Source organism: Saimiri boliviensis, chromosome 1 (genome assembly GCF_048565385.1).
Source record: "Saimiri boliviensis isolate mSaiBol1 chromosome 1, mSaiBol1.pri, whole genome shotgun sequence".
Lineage (NCBI taxonomy): Eukaryota > Metazoa > Chordata > Mammalia > Primates > Cebidae > Saimiri > Saimiri boliviensis.
The window spans coordinates 127755513-127770560 of record NC_133449.1 but is presented as its reverse complement, the minus strand read 5'-3'; the positions used below and the strand labels follow the sequence as shown (position 1 = coordinate 127770560).

Genomic DNA, 15048 nt, shown 5'->3' with positions numbered 1-15048 from the left:
TGGGAGGGGCAGGGAAGCGCTTCATCCATTCATTAGCGTCACTTACTAAGGGGTCCTTCCCATTCCTCTGCAGTTATCTTAATTAAAACTGTTACATGAATTCTCACCCACAGAGCATTCATTTATTATAGAGGTATGAGCTCACAGCTAATCCTGATTACATGGTTTTCCTATTCCACTGGACAGACTGCTAAAGATGTTCTTTCTGTTATAAGAAGGGAGCACATCTATGCCACAGAATTAACCTGGCCCTCCCCATCCTACTTGTCAATCTCAGAACATTTTTCAGTGAAAAATACCTACTGAACAATGCTTTTGAAAACCATCCCTGCTATAGCCAGGGCCACATACAAAAAGACAAATTGGGATCGTTATCAGTGCCCGCTCCTCTCCCGGTCCCTCATCCACACGCCCTCCAGGTTCAACTCCAGAGGGGCTCACAGCCATCAGGGATTTCTCACCACCATAACCCCTTCTCCCATCCTCCTCCACTGAGTGTTACTTGCCTGGCACCTCATTCCTGCCATGCAAGGCCCACAGGCCTTTCAAGGGGGCTGTCAGTGAATGAATAAACTAGAACTCTGGATCTGGAGGCAGCCTCGGACAGCATCAAGTCTGATGTTTCCAAGAGTGGGTCCCACAGAAACTGCTAATACTGCATGTCAGTGGCTGCTACTCAGGAGGAGGGTTCCTTTGGCAAAAAGTTTGGGGAGCTTGAAAAGAAAGTATCAAGGAGTTCTTGATCAAAGGACTTCTTTAAGACTTTCTTATGGGAATGGGCAGTGGGGCTTATCACAAGCAAGATTCCCAAAGCTACTTAGCCCCAGAGTCTTTCTGCATGAAGTTTTGGAGGGCTTGTATTTAATAGACCATAGCTTGGTACACACTGTCAAACACCCCTGGGATCACGGGTGTCACAAGACAATGAACAAACTCTTGGCCACCACATAGGGAGTGGTACAGGAAAAGAATACTGTGAACTAGCTGAAAAGGAAGGCAGAAGGAAAGAAGGAAGGAGGAAAGAAGGGAAGGAAGGAAAGAAGGGAGGGAGGGGAAGAGAGAGGGAAAGAAGGGAAGAAGGGAGGGAGGGAGGGAGGAAGGAAACAAGGGTAAGATAAAATGGAGGGAGGGAAGGGAGGACAGAAGTAGGAGGGAGGAAGGAAGGAAGAAAGGAAGGAGGGAGGGAAGGAGGGAGGAAGGGAGGGAGGGGAGAAAAGAGGAAGGAAACCAGAATTGAGGAGGAAGGTAGCAACTGTCAGGAAAAGAAATCTGGTCCCGCCTGCTGGTAAGGTGAACGAGGTTTCAGCCCTGTGGGTCGGCTCAGCACCGAGCAGCTGCAATGGCTGTGGGGTCTCTGAAGGTGAGATGAAGCCCAACCCAGTCTAAGATCGAGAAGCCAGGTGGTGACAGTGTGGTGGGAGAGAGCAGCTTGCCTCTGAGCAGTCAAGCCCTTTGTCTGCTGTAGTTGCTAACTAATACCTGCCGTTACCTACTTGCTAAAGTACCATGCAACAAGCATATCTTTCTGGCACTGCAGGGGAGCCAAGAAATGGGGAGGAGGGGATGAAGGAGATGCAGGATGGTAACCCACCAACATTCCACCAAACTGACTCCCTGTGGAGATCAGGTAAGCATTCTTTAAAGCACCCCAGGGACTACACACAAGGGCCAAATAAAACCTCTGCTATAGAGAAGGGCTCCATGGCTTGCCCAACTTGTTTATAAAGCAGTGGAAAAATGATTCCAACCCATAGTATTCCCCACCCATAGTGTTCTCAATTCCTACAATCCTCGGGAGGCAGAGGTGGGAGAGAGAGAAAAGAAATAAAAAACAAGGAGGCAAAAAAGAAGCAGACACAAAAACAAAGAACATCAAACACCAATAGCAGAAAGAAAACTGCAGAGGAGCTAACGCCCCCTAAAGACATGGTTCAACATTTCCCTCACTTCCTCTTCTGCCTTACGATGCTGGAAGAAGGCATCTTAAAAAGAATTATTTTAGATGTAAGGTGTGAATGATGCAGCTGCAGGAAGAATTTTTAAACTACAGCACCTGCAGCTGGCTACGGAGAAACAAGGAGCAGTCAATTTAGTGACAAACCTGTATTAAGACTGAAAAGAAACCACCAAAGAGAATACAGACTGCAAGAGAAGAATTATAAAAGCCACATCTTAATGTGTCTACATCTAACTAGCATTTAAAATAAATTGAAAATAGTTGAAGATCAGTGAGGTAGGCACCAAACTGTACCTTAGGCTATTACTTCTTTAAAAATAGCCGTGGCATCACAAGATAAACACAGACTGATTGGAGATGTTTGGTACAATATAGAACAATTGAGATTAGGAAATGAGAAAGGATTGATGGAGTTAGGGAAATTTAGACTGAGTGACCTGAAATTCACATGTTAAGTGGCAAGAATGAGAACTCTGAGACAGAGTGTGAATGCTGGAATTAAACCCAGACAGAAAGGAAGGTGACTATAGTTAATGGTGACAAATTACATTCTTGAAAAAGGCAGAGAGAGATATTAAGTGCTCTCACCACAAAAATGTTTACTATGTAAGGTAATCTAATTTTTAATTAGCTAGATTTAAGCATTTCACAATGTATATACACTTCAAAACATCATGTTGTACATGATAAATACATACAATGTTATCTGCCAAATTTAAAAAAAATTAAATAATTGGTGTTAATTCTTCTTTAAACACTTGAAAGAAGTCACCAATGAAGGCATTGCTCCTGGGTTCTTTTTGTGTAGACTTTTTAAAAAAAATTTCTAACTCAGTCAGTTATGACAGATCTATGCAGAATTTCCATTTTTTCTTGAGTAAGTTTTGGTAGTTTGTGTCTTTCTACAAATTTGTCCATTTCATTTAGATTATCTTATTCATTAACATACAATTGTTCATAGCAGTCTCTTATAATCACTTTTATTTCCAAAAGGCTGGTACTCATACCCGCTCTTTCATTCCTGATTTTAATAATATGGGAGTCTCTCTCTCTCTCTCTCTCTCTCTCTCTCTCTCTCCCCCCCCCCCTTTCCTGGTTTGTCTAGCTAAGAATTTGTCAATTTTGTGATCTTTTAAAGCACCCAACATTTGATGTTTTAATTTTATTGTTTTTCTATTTTCCATTTTATTTATATCCTCTCTAATTTTTTATTATTTCCTTCCTTCTGCTTGTTTTCACTTTAGGTTACTCTTCTAACTTCTTAAGGAAGAGGTTTAGATAATTCATTTGAGATCTTTCTTCTTTTTTGATGTAGGTATTTTCAGCTAAGCACTACTTTAGTTCTACCCCATAGGTTTTGGAATGTCAAACTTTTTGTTTTTGTTCACTTAAAAGTATTTTTAATTTCCTGTTTGGCATGTTTCATCCACTGTTTATTTAGAAGTATGCTGTTAATGAGGGACTGTGTTAAGGAAAACCGAGTCCACAAGGGGCGTGGTTTCAAAGGCAAGAGCTTCCCAGCACCATACCTCCATCTATGTCCCCATCCGGGAATGTAAAGTTATTTCTCTGACTTTCCCTTCAGCAGGGCAGAAATTCCAGGTGAGCCTCTTAGTTCAAAAAGCCCACGAAAAGCCGTGGGAGAAGGGCCTCTGTTGCAGAAACTAGCAGCCAATCCACTATCAGAGTCAAAGATCAATCACTCCAGAGGAAGTTTGAAAGAACTCCTCTCATTAGACAAGAATAGGAATAGGGTGGGAATAACTCCAAGGTTTAAAAACCCACTGCCCCTTACCTGGGCGGATTCCTCCCTTGGATTCCCTCCCACAGCAGCGTGAGAGCTCTCTCTCCTTCTCTCTCGTTCTCTCTCTCTCTGCCTAATAAATCACTCTCTGTTAAACTCTTTGGGTCCTTCATATTTATTTGAACGGTAGCCTCACCATGCCTCCAGGGTCCCTTCCCCCATTCCTGGGGCAAGAGAGGCCAAGGACCTGGGCACAGTGGATTCGGCAAACTGAAAGCGTCTTTGGGAGGACTCTGCTACCTCCTTCCTCCTCCTCCGCCCCCACATTAGTATTCACCTTTCCTTTTTTTTTTTTTTTTTTTTTTTTTGAGGCATTGCCTCACTCTGTCACCCAGGCTGGAGGCTGGAGTTCAGTGGCGCTATCTCAGCTCACTGCAACCTCCGCCTCCCAGGTTCAAGCAATTCTACCTCATGTTTGTCAGTATTCAAAATGCCCTACTCTTATTGATTTTAATTTCATCCTTTGTAGTCAGAAAGATACTTTGTATGATTACAATCATTTTAAATTTACTGCAACTTGTTTTATGGCCACGTACGGTCTATTCTAGAGAATGTTCACTTAAGAATATGTATTCTTCTACTGTTTCATATAATCATCTATACATGTCTATTAGATTTAGTTGGTTTGCAGTGTTTAGTCTTTTATTTCCTTGCCAATCTTCTGCCTAATTGTTTCATCCATATTGAAAGTGGGATAATGAAGTCTTCATTTACTATCATCTACTCTCATTGAACTACAGAAGACCTTTCAGTTCTGTCTGTTTCTGCTTTATATATTTTAGTGAACTATTGTTAGGTACATATATTTATGTATTTATAATTACTATATCTTCCTGGTAAATAATTGACCCTTTTGTCCTTACCAAATGTACTTTGTGTCTAATAAGAATTTCTGTCTTAAAGACTATTTTGTCTGAAATTAGTATAACTACTCAGCTCATGTTTTGTTACTTATTTGTATGATATATATTTTTCCATTCTTTACTTTCATCCTATTTCTGTCTTTCAACCTAAAATGTGTCTCTTACAAACAGCATATAGTTGAATCATGGTTTTTTTGTTTTGTTTTGTTTTGTTTTTTGTTTCGACTCATTTGCCTATCTTTGCCATTCAATTAGTGTTTAATCCATTGACACTTTTATTTTTTCTTTTCTTTTTTTTTTTTTTTTTTTTGAGACAGAGTTATGCACTCACTATCCTGTCCAGACTGGAGTGCAGTAGCTATTTACAGGTCCAATCACGGTGCACTGCAGCCTCAAACTCCTGGCCTCAAGCAATCCTCCAACCTCAGCCTTTCAAGTAGCTGGGACTACAGGTGTGTGCCACTGTGCTCAACTAAGCCATTTACACTTCATATAATAAGTGATGTCACAAAATTTATGCCTCCCATTCTGTTGTTTTCTACATGTCATATCTTTTTTATTCTTCTATTCCTCTAGAAGGTAGTAAAAGAAGGTAGTGACCTTCTTTTGTATTAAATGGATGTTTTCTAGTATTCAATTTTAAGTTATTTGGAATTTCTTTTACTATTTCTTAGTGGCTGCCATGAAGATTTTAATCAAAATCACATAATTTATCACTCAGATTAATCAACTTAATTTCAATAATATACAAACATTAAATCGATGTAACTCTACTCCCTCCCCCCTCCATTGTGCCATTATTCTCATATAAAGTATACCTTTATACATGTGTGTCTATCAGAACAGATTTAAATTATTGCTTTATAAAGTTGTCTTTTAACTCAGATAGGGGAAAAATAATTACAAAAAATACATTTATACTATCCTTTATATTTACGTATGTAACTATCTCTATTGGTGCTCTTTATTTCTTTTTGTGGATTCAAGTTATTCTCCAATATTCTTTCATTTTATCCTGAAGGACTTCCTTTCCTTTAGTATTTCTTGTACGGTAGGTTTGCTAAATGTAAATTCTCTTGGTTTTGTTTATATTAATTTTTCCTTTTTTTTTTTGAGATGGAGTCTCACTTTGTCACTCGGCCTGGAATGCAGTGGCATGATTTTGACTCATTGCAACCTCTGTCTCCTGGGTTCAAGAAATTCTCCTGCCTCAGCCTCCCAAGTAGCTGGGATTACAGGTATGCACCACCATACCCAGCTAATTTTCGTATTTTTAGTAGAGACAGGGTTTCACCATGTTGGCCAGGCTGGTCTTGAACTCCTGACCTCAGGTGATCTGCCCACCTTGGCCTCCCAAAGGGATTACAGGCATGAGCCATTTTACCCAGCAGTTTCTCCTTTTTTGAAGGACAGCTTTAGAGAATAGCATTCTTGGTAGACAGGTTGTTTTGTTTTGTTTTGTTTTTTGAGACAGAGTCTCACTTTGTGGCCCAGGCTGGAGTACAATATCATGATCTTGGCTCATTGCAACGTCTGCTTCCTGGGTTCAAGCAATTCTCATGCCTTGGCCACCCGAGCAGCTGGGATTACAGGCATGTGCCACCATGCCTGGCTAATTTTTGTATTTTTAGTGGACACAGGGTTTCACCATGCATGTTGCCCAGGCTGCTCTCAAACTCCTGACCTCAAGTGATCTGCCTGCCTTGGCCTGCCAAAACGCTGAAAGTACAGACCTGAGCTACTGTGCCCAGCCAGGTTTTCCTCTTTCAGCACTTGGGCAATCTTGTTCCATTGCTTTCTGGCCTTCTTGGTTTCTGATGCAAAATTAGTTGTTAATCTTATCAAGTATCCCATTTACATGATGAGCCATTTCTCTCCTGTTGCTTTCAAATTGCTTTTTTTGTTGTTGTCTTTCAATAGCTTGATTATAATGTGTCTAGGTGTGGACGTCTTATCCTACGTGGAATCCATTTTGCTTCTTAAATGGGTAAAATAATGTTTTCAGCAAATGGATGGAGTTTCTAGCCCTTACATCTTCAACTATTCTTTCTCTCCCCCGCTCCGTCCTTTGGGGACTCCCCTTGTTCACATGTTGTTATGTTTACGGTATGCCATTGGTCTCTAAGGCTTCGTTCAGTTTTTTTCATTCTTTTTTCCTTTTGTTATTCAAACTAGATAATGTCAATTAACCTATCTAAAAGTTCATTGGTTTGTTCTGGTTGCTCAAATCTGGTGTTGTACCCCTCTAGACAGTTCTTCGTTTGATTATTTTGTACTCCAGAATTTTTTTCAACTCCAGAATTCTATTTGCTGCTTTAAAAAAGTAATTTCTCTCAATATTGATATCTCTATTTGGTAAGACCTTGCTCTTATACTTCCTATGTTCTTTAGACATAGTTTCCTTTAGTTCTTTGACATATTTAAAATCTCTTATTTAATATCTTCATCTAGTAAGGTCAATGTCTGGGCTTCCTCCTGGACATGGACAGTTTCCTCATGGACAGTTCCCATGGATTGCCCTTTTTCCTTTGTATGGTCCATACTTTGTTTATTTCCATGCCCCATTTTTTTGTTGTTGTTATTGACAACTGGGCATTTTAAATAATACAATGCAGCAACTCTGGAAATCAGATTCTCTCACTTGCCCAGAGTTTGTTGTGATTCTGTTCATGTTTGTTTATGACTCCTGAATTCTGCAAAATCTGCATTCTTTGTCATTTGTAGCCACTGGAGTCTCTGCTCAGTTAACTCAGTGATCAGATAATAATTGAACAGAGATTTCCTAAAATGCTTTGGACTATCCCTTGCTGAGGAGCTGTGTGTGCATCAGGCTACAATTTCCATGCTGCAGCAGTTAACTACTCTCCCTCAGCATTTACTTCCTGCTTGTGCTGAGCCTCAAGGTCAGCCCAAGATGAGAGCTTAGGGCCCTACTGAATCTTTCTTTGAACATATGCATAGGCGGGCCATGCTCACAGCCCTGTGCATATACCTGCCTGGGCTATGCATGATAGATTCCCAGAAATACCTCAGAGCTTTGGAAAGGCCAATGGACATCCCATTCTTCAGTTTTTCATCTTAAGTGTTTTGGTTTACCTCTTGTTCATCCTGACTCTTATCTACAACCTCAGTCAGCCACAAAGTTAATCAGTTACCTCTCATTGTTTTTGACAACTGTCCCTAGAGAAAAGACTTTTCCCACTGAGGAAGAACTGAGTGAAGTCAAGTGAAGAAAGCTTTGTAAGTGGGGTATTCCAGGGAGCCAGCAGGCAGGTCAAATAATGAGAATTCTCTGGAAATGAGGCTAAAAGCTTCGAGCCTGTGGTTTCCACTATGATCACAAACTGGTTTTCAAGGTTAGTGAGGAGCTAGAGGGGGGGAATGTGAATAGGACTAGCTAAAATGCCACCTGCTCACTGTTCTTACCGAGATTCAATTATTTTTCTTGAATAAACACTCCCCAGATTGCTGCACACCTTGGGTTAATTTCTAGAGTTACGAAAAATATTGATTCTGATAAAATCCTTATTCCTTCTATGAAGGAGAAGTTTTGAAGGTTCTTAACTCTGCCATTTTTGCCCAGTTATTTTTGGCGTTTCCATAATTAGGGGTCCAAACAGACTCAATGTGATTACTCAATAGATTTGTTGTGCTTTTCCACAGTAACTTGTTAACAAGATGATTTTTAACACTGACATTTCACCACACCTGCATCACATTCCAGTATCTTTCCCAAGTTAAATGCTTAGCATCTACAAAATGCTAATAAACCAATTCTCCCAAATTTGGGGAGAAAATTTTGAGTAATTAATCTTGAATCATGGGAGAATTGCATGGTATTCTTCTGCAAATGTTTTGCTGTGTGTGCGTGTGTGTGTGTGTGTGTGTGTGTGTGTGTGTGTGTGTGTGTGTTTGTCTGGAAAACACAAAGCTCAGTGCCCATTGGAAAATGCATATTTGAGCAAACACTGTCTTGGTCCTTTAGCATTCTCACTTGTTACTTATTAATCACCCTTGTCAATGTTCACTTGACTATACAGAGACCTTTACAGTGATAAAGGCATTCGGAAGAAAATGTGAGTTCTGGGAAGAAATATTATTTTCTCCTTTGCCTTGCCTGAAGTGTGAACACTTTGACAAGTGTGCCATTTGCTTCTGGTTGCATAAGAAACCAGCTGTGTCCTGCCCCAGATCTCTTCTGCAGCCTTCTTTGAGCAAAAAGGAGACACTCTTGAGAAGACAAACATGTACAAGTACTCTGTAAATTAGCTTGTTCTGCTCTCAAATTGCAAGTCACCCTGTTGGTAAAGTAGTCTTCATCTAGTCCACTTATTAAACATCTAGCATTGGTGCAGAACAGAAAACTCTGATGATATGTTCAGCTCTGTGGATATCAGAGTCCAAAGAACTCGGGGTCAAAGATTCAGAAACATGGAGTTCTTGCTTGATAAGTCTATATTTATCTTTATACCAAGAATGTTCACTTCACCCCAACAGTGTATCTGAATTCTCCACCTACATAGTCAATTCCCTCCTTTATTTCTCTACCAGGCTCTCAAGGATGCTTCATTCTCGACAGGTTCAAACAAAATGTTGAACCCCACTCCCACCTGGTTTTCATCCAGCATTCTCTCAGCATAGTAGAGGACCCTGACACTGACACCGTATCCATCTAGGAGCTTACTTTGGACACCTCCATCTCCCCCACCCCAAGTCCTATTGATATGGAAGTGCTGGGAAGGGAAGTGCTGGGTAGAGGAAGGGTGTGGTCCCTGGCTAGGGATCCACCCTCATGGAACTATGTGAGGACATGCATTTCTGTTTTCCTGCCCAAATGTTGCATTTCCCGACTACCCTGGCCTGCCATGCCCCCATCATGTGCTTATAAAAACCCAAGACCCTAGCAAGGCAGAGACAGAAGCAGCTGAACATTGAGAGGAGCATATCAGCGGAGGAACAGGCAGTTAGCTGGACGTCGAGAGGCATGCACCGGCATGCCGGCAGGCCACTGACCAGCAGAATGATGCAGTGTTTGACTGGGGCAGTTGGAGGAGAGCCGGGGCTGCCAACCAGCGTGACTCTGGGGAAAACCATTTCCCTTCTGGCTCCCCCATCTGCTGAGAGCTAATTCCACTCAATAAAACCTTGCACTCATTCTCCAAACCCATGTGTGATACGATTCTTCCAGTACACCAAGGCAAGAACCCAGATACAGAAACCCTCTGTCCTTGCGACAAGGTAGAGGGTATAACTGAGCTAACACAAGCCTCCTATAGATGGCAAACTAAGAGAGCACCCTGTGACACACACCCACCAGGGCTTCAGGAGCTGTAAACATTCAACCCTAGACACTGCCATGGGGTTGGCTCCCACAGCCTGCCCGTCTGTATGCTCCCCTAGAGGTTTGAGCAGCGGGGCACTGAAGAAGCGATCCACTCCCCCATCACATGCCCTGCAAGGGGGACAAGGAAACTTTCCCTGTTTCACCGTCAGTTCAACAACCAAACTCTCCCTCATACCTGCCCATAAGTCACCTTCTTCACAGGCTCTGACTCTTGTCCAAGACACCACCATCACCGTACTAACATCTTTATTCTCTTCCCTCATGCTATTTGTCCCCCCATCTCCAACTTGTTTCCCACTTAGTAGCCAAAGTGACTTTTTTTTCTAAATGTAAATCTGATCTTAGCATTTCCCTGCTTGTAGTCCTCTAGTGGCTGGCCACTGGTCTGAAATTGAGGGTGGACCTCTGAACTGTGGCCTCCAGAGCCAGCACAATCAGGTCCCTGCCTCCCTGCCCAGACTTATCACTGGACACTGTGCTCCAGCCACACTCCTCTTTCCAGTTCTTCTAAAGTGCCTTTCTCCTTCCTGCCTCAGGGCCTTTGTATACACTGTTATTCTCCCTGGCATACCCTCCCCATCTCTCCCATCCTTTCACCTCATTAACTTACCTCTTCAACCCTCAGATATCAGCTCCAAAGTCACTTCCTCAGGAAACCTTTCCTTGACCCTGGGGAATAGCTCAGAAACTCTCACTTTTCCTTAATCGTAAATATCCCATTTGTGTTTATCTGATTTTCTATCTTCACTGAGCAAGAAATGGTTCATGTAGGTCCTGCTTTATGAGAGCCCGTTTCATGTCTCTTATTTACCATGATGCTCATCACCCACCACAAAGCTACATACAGTAAGCACTCAATAAAGGAAAGAATACCCAAGTGGATCAACCTTAAGCCATCATTACATTCTATCTATGTGACAGCACAGTTCTAAGTGCTTTATATGTGTTTTCTCATTTAATTTTCATAACAGTGTCCATGGAGTAGGTATTATCATTATCATCCACATTTTGCAAATAAGAAAACTGAGGCACCGCATCACACAGCAGGAGTGGGGCAGAGACAGGTTTAATATCTCTGAGTCTGTGTACTTCACCACCACCCAGGACTATAAAGAAATCTTGCTGATTATTTAATACAATGCTAATGAAAATAAGCATCATCTCCCTCTCCATTTGTTCAAAAAACATATGCTCAGAGCTCCTATAGACCTACTACAGGTTTCAACTGCCTACAGAGCCTGAATGAGCCTTTAGCCATTTCTTTGTCTTTTGACACTGAATCTGGTATTTTGAAACAAGCAAGTAGTCGGAGTCAAATCTCGAGTCTCAGATGGTAATCTTCTAGACTGTCTCTGTTCATGATTAAAGCATGACTACACAATGTGATTAGACTAATGATCTCTACTGGGTCACAAAATGGCTGTGAAGGTTATTCCAAATGAGGAGTTCCTGAAATGGTTTGAGAGGCAGCGTCATCAAAGAAGGATCAAGCTTCCCAAACTTTGGACAAATTTTATTTATTTATTATTTATTTAGAGATAGAGTCTTGCTCTGCCACCCAGGCTGGAACACAGTGGTGCAATCACTGCTCATTGCCACCTCGACTCCCCAGTTCTCAACTCAAGCAATTCTCCCACCTCAGCCTCAAGTAGCTGGGACTACAGGGGCACGCCATCATGCTCAGTTAATTTTTTTTTGTTTTTGTTTTTTTGTTTTTTGTAGAGACGGGGTTTTGCCATGCTGCCCAGATGGTCTCAATCTCCTGGGCTGAAGTGATCCGCCCACCTCAGCCTCCTAAAGTGCTGGGATTACAGGTGTGAGCCACCATACCCAGCCTGGAAAATTCTTTAATATTCTGTGAAAAAGCCATCTTTGTGTTTGAGGGCCATGCCTGGAACAGGCACACCAACACACACACACGATGCCCAGATGTGTCCTACCCACGTCTCCGAACAGCTCAGCACCACAGGAGTGACTATCTTTCTCTTCCACTTTGTCCTCTTCTTTCACTTTACCAACAGTTGTACTGAGCTACAACTAACATGTTACATCTCATACAGCTTTGCAGTATACATATTGGTAAGTTTTCACATATGAATGGTTAGGTTTACATTTATCATCTTGCTGTTTGTTTTCTATTGGCCCTATCTGTTCTTTGTTCTTTTTTTTCTGACAGGTTTTGGATTGGGTACTTTTAATCCTATGTTATTTCCTTTGTCAGCTTGTTTTGTTCGTTGTTATCTTAGGTTTATAGCACACATCTTCAACTTATCATAGTTTAACTTCAAGTAATATTACATTACTTTGTGTACAATATGTGCCAATGGTCAATTATTTCAGCTTTTGTATGTCTGAAAAACGTCTTTATTTTGCCCTTGTTTTCGAAACATATCTTTGCTTTATATAGAATTTTAGGCTGAATGTTTAAGGCACTGAATGAAAAAATGCTCCTCCTCCATCTTTTCATTTGAATGTGAAATCTGCTATCATCCTTGTGGCTTTGTACATATGTTTTTTCTTACTCTTTTCTTTTTTTCTTTTTTTTTTTCTTTTCTTTTTTTTGCTCTGGCTGCTTTTAAGATTTCCTCTTTACTATTGATTTTAAGCAAACCAGCTGAGATGTCTCTGGTGTGTCGCTTCCCTCATTTTCTTGTACTTAGCATTCACTGAACTTCTTGGATCTCTGGGTTTGTATCATCAGATTTGGAAACTTGTCAACACATTTCTTTAAATATTTTTCTGTTCCCTGCCCCTCCTACTTCCTTCCCTTAGGAATCCCATCTAATGTATATTTGGCCACTTGAAATTGTCCCACAGCTCACAGATGTTCTCTTGGTTTTTGTTTTTGTTTTTTTTCTTTCTTTCTTTTTTTCCCATGTCTGTCTCATTTTGGATAGTTTCGATTGCTGTCTTCAAGTTCACTCCTCTCTTTTCCTGCAATGTCTCATCTGCCATTGATTTTATTCAGTAAGCTTTTCCTCTGAGATATTTTATTCTCTCAAGTTTTCATCTCTAAAAGTTCAGTATGTGTCTTTTTAAATATCTTTCTTGTCTCGACTTAGCTTTTGAACATATGGAATACAGTTATAACTCTGAGTGACTCCTCTGCCAATTCCAATGTCTGTGTTAGTTCTCAGTCAGTTTTGATTGATTGATTTTTCTGCTTATTAAGGATCACATTTTTCTGCGGCTTTTCATGCCTTGTAATCTTTGATTAGATGCCAATCATTGTGAGTTTGACCTTGTTGGGTACTGAATGCTTCTGTTCTTAAAATTTCTCTTGAGCTTTATTCAGAGATGCAGTTATGTCACCTAGAAATGGTTTGTTCTTTTCATGGCTTGCTTTAGTGATTTCTTAGGAGGGCCCGAAGCAGTGCTCAGTTTAAAGCTAATTATTCCCCATGACTGAGGCAAGACCTTTCCAAGCAGTCCACCCAAGGCCCCATGAATTCTAAAGCTTTCAGGCTGATAAGAACAGGTACTGTTTCTGGCCCTGTGTGAATTCCAAGCCCCGTTTCTTCTAATTCTTTCCAATGGCTCTGTCCCCAGACTCAGATAATCTTCTCTCATGCATGAATTGATCAGTATTCAAATGAATTATTGAGGGAGATTCCTGTGCAGATTTCTTGACTTCTCTCTGTGCACCTGTCTCCTCTCTGGTACTTTACCTGTGAATTGCCTTGGTCCCTCCAGACTCTCAGCTCTGTCTCCCAAACGCAGGATGTTTTCTGGGCTCCACTTGGGTTCCTCCTCTGTGCATCAGGGCCTGGAAACTCTCTCAAGGCAGTAAGTGAGGAAAAACTAGAGCTCACCATTGTTTTGCCCTCTATGTCAGAAATCACTGGCCTTCATTCTTAGTGTTCAGTGTCCTACAAACCATTGATTCATATATTTTTGTCAGTTTTTTTCCCAGGGAACTCTCATGTCCTGCTCTTGGTAATTAAAAGAGGTTAAAAAAAAACAAAACAAAAAACTATAAGTGGCCTCACCTTCTTCTCACCTTCTTCTCATTCCAGGCACCAGGCTCATGAGACATTTCTCCCAGAAACTGCCCTCCTGGTCCTATGGACCTATATGTGCCTGCTGACCTTGAACCACTGTGCCCAGCCCAGGGGACATGTGTGGGTTGCCATCACTGAGGAGATCAGCCTCTGTCCAATTCATCTGAAGGCTCCATGTGAAACAGCAACTTGTTAGACCTCCTCCAATCTGCCCCTTCCCTCTCCAGCTGGCCACCTTCTCTCCCGGGTACTGCAGGCCCTGAGCAGCCAGTTTAGGGGAATGGCTGCTGCCTTCCTATGAGGCCATCTAAACCAGTCTTGCATGGGCCTAGTCTTTGTCTCAGTAACAGTGGGCTGTGGTGAGAACGAGAGCAGGTCGGACACATGGTATAGACTCTGGGGCCAGATCAAAGTTACAAAAGCTGAGATGGCTAGCCAATGATGACAGGTCCTTGCCAAACTTTCTTTTTTAAATAGAGATGGTACATTCAAAAAAATTTTGGAAAATTTCTGCTTACAGTTATTTTGGGTCTCAGGTGTGTGTGTGTGTGTGTGTGTGCGCGCGTGTGTGTATTAGATTGAAACAAAACAAAGGGAATTGATACATCATTGTCCAATTTCTGAGGCTTATAACTCATCCACTTCCTTTAGGAATAACATCTAAGAACTTCTGTTAACTCTTCAGACTAACTGCACCAAACTTAAATAAGCCTTGTGTTAGTTAGCTTGGGCTGCCAACACAAAATACCAGAGGCTGGGGCCTTAAATGACAGACATTTCTTTTCTCACTGTTTGAAGTTGGAAGCCCAGGATGAAGGTGCCAGCAGTGCTGGTTTCTGGTGAGGCTATTCTTCCTGCCTAGGAGGTAGCCACCTTCTCCCTGTGCCACACATGGCCTTTCCTCTGAGTGCTCGTGGGGAGAGGGCATGCTGGTGTCTCTCCCTCGTCTTATAAAGACACCCATCCTATCAGATTAGGGCCCTCCTCTTATGACCTCATTTAACCTTAATTACCATGTTTGTTTTTTTGCTTGTTTTTTTGCTTGTTTGTTTTGGGACAGAATCTCACTCTGTTGCTCA

The 15048-nt window shown here is 41.6% G+C and overlaps 1 protein-coding gene across 2 annotated transcripts in view; it reads right to left on the bottom strand.

Moving 5' to 3' along the window:
* VWA3B (von Willebrand factor A domain containing 3B) overlaps positions 1-15048 on the bottom strand; it is a 236056-nt gene that overhangs the window by 138915 nt on the left and 82093 nt on the right. The window lies entirely within an intron of this gene.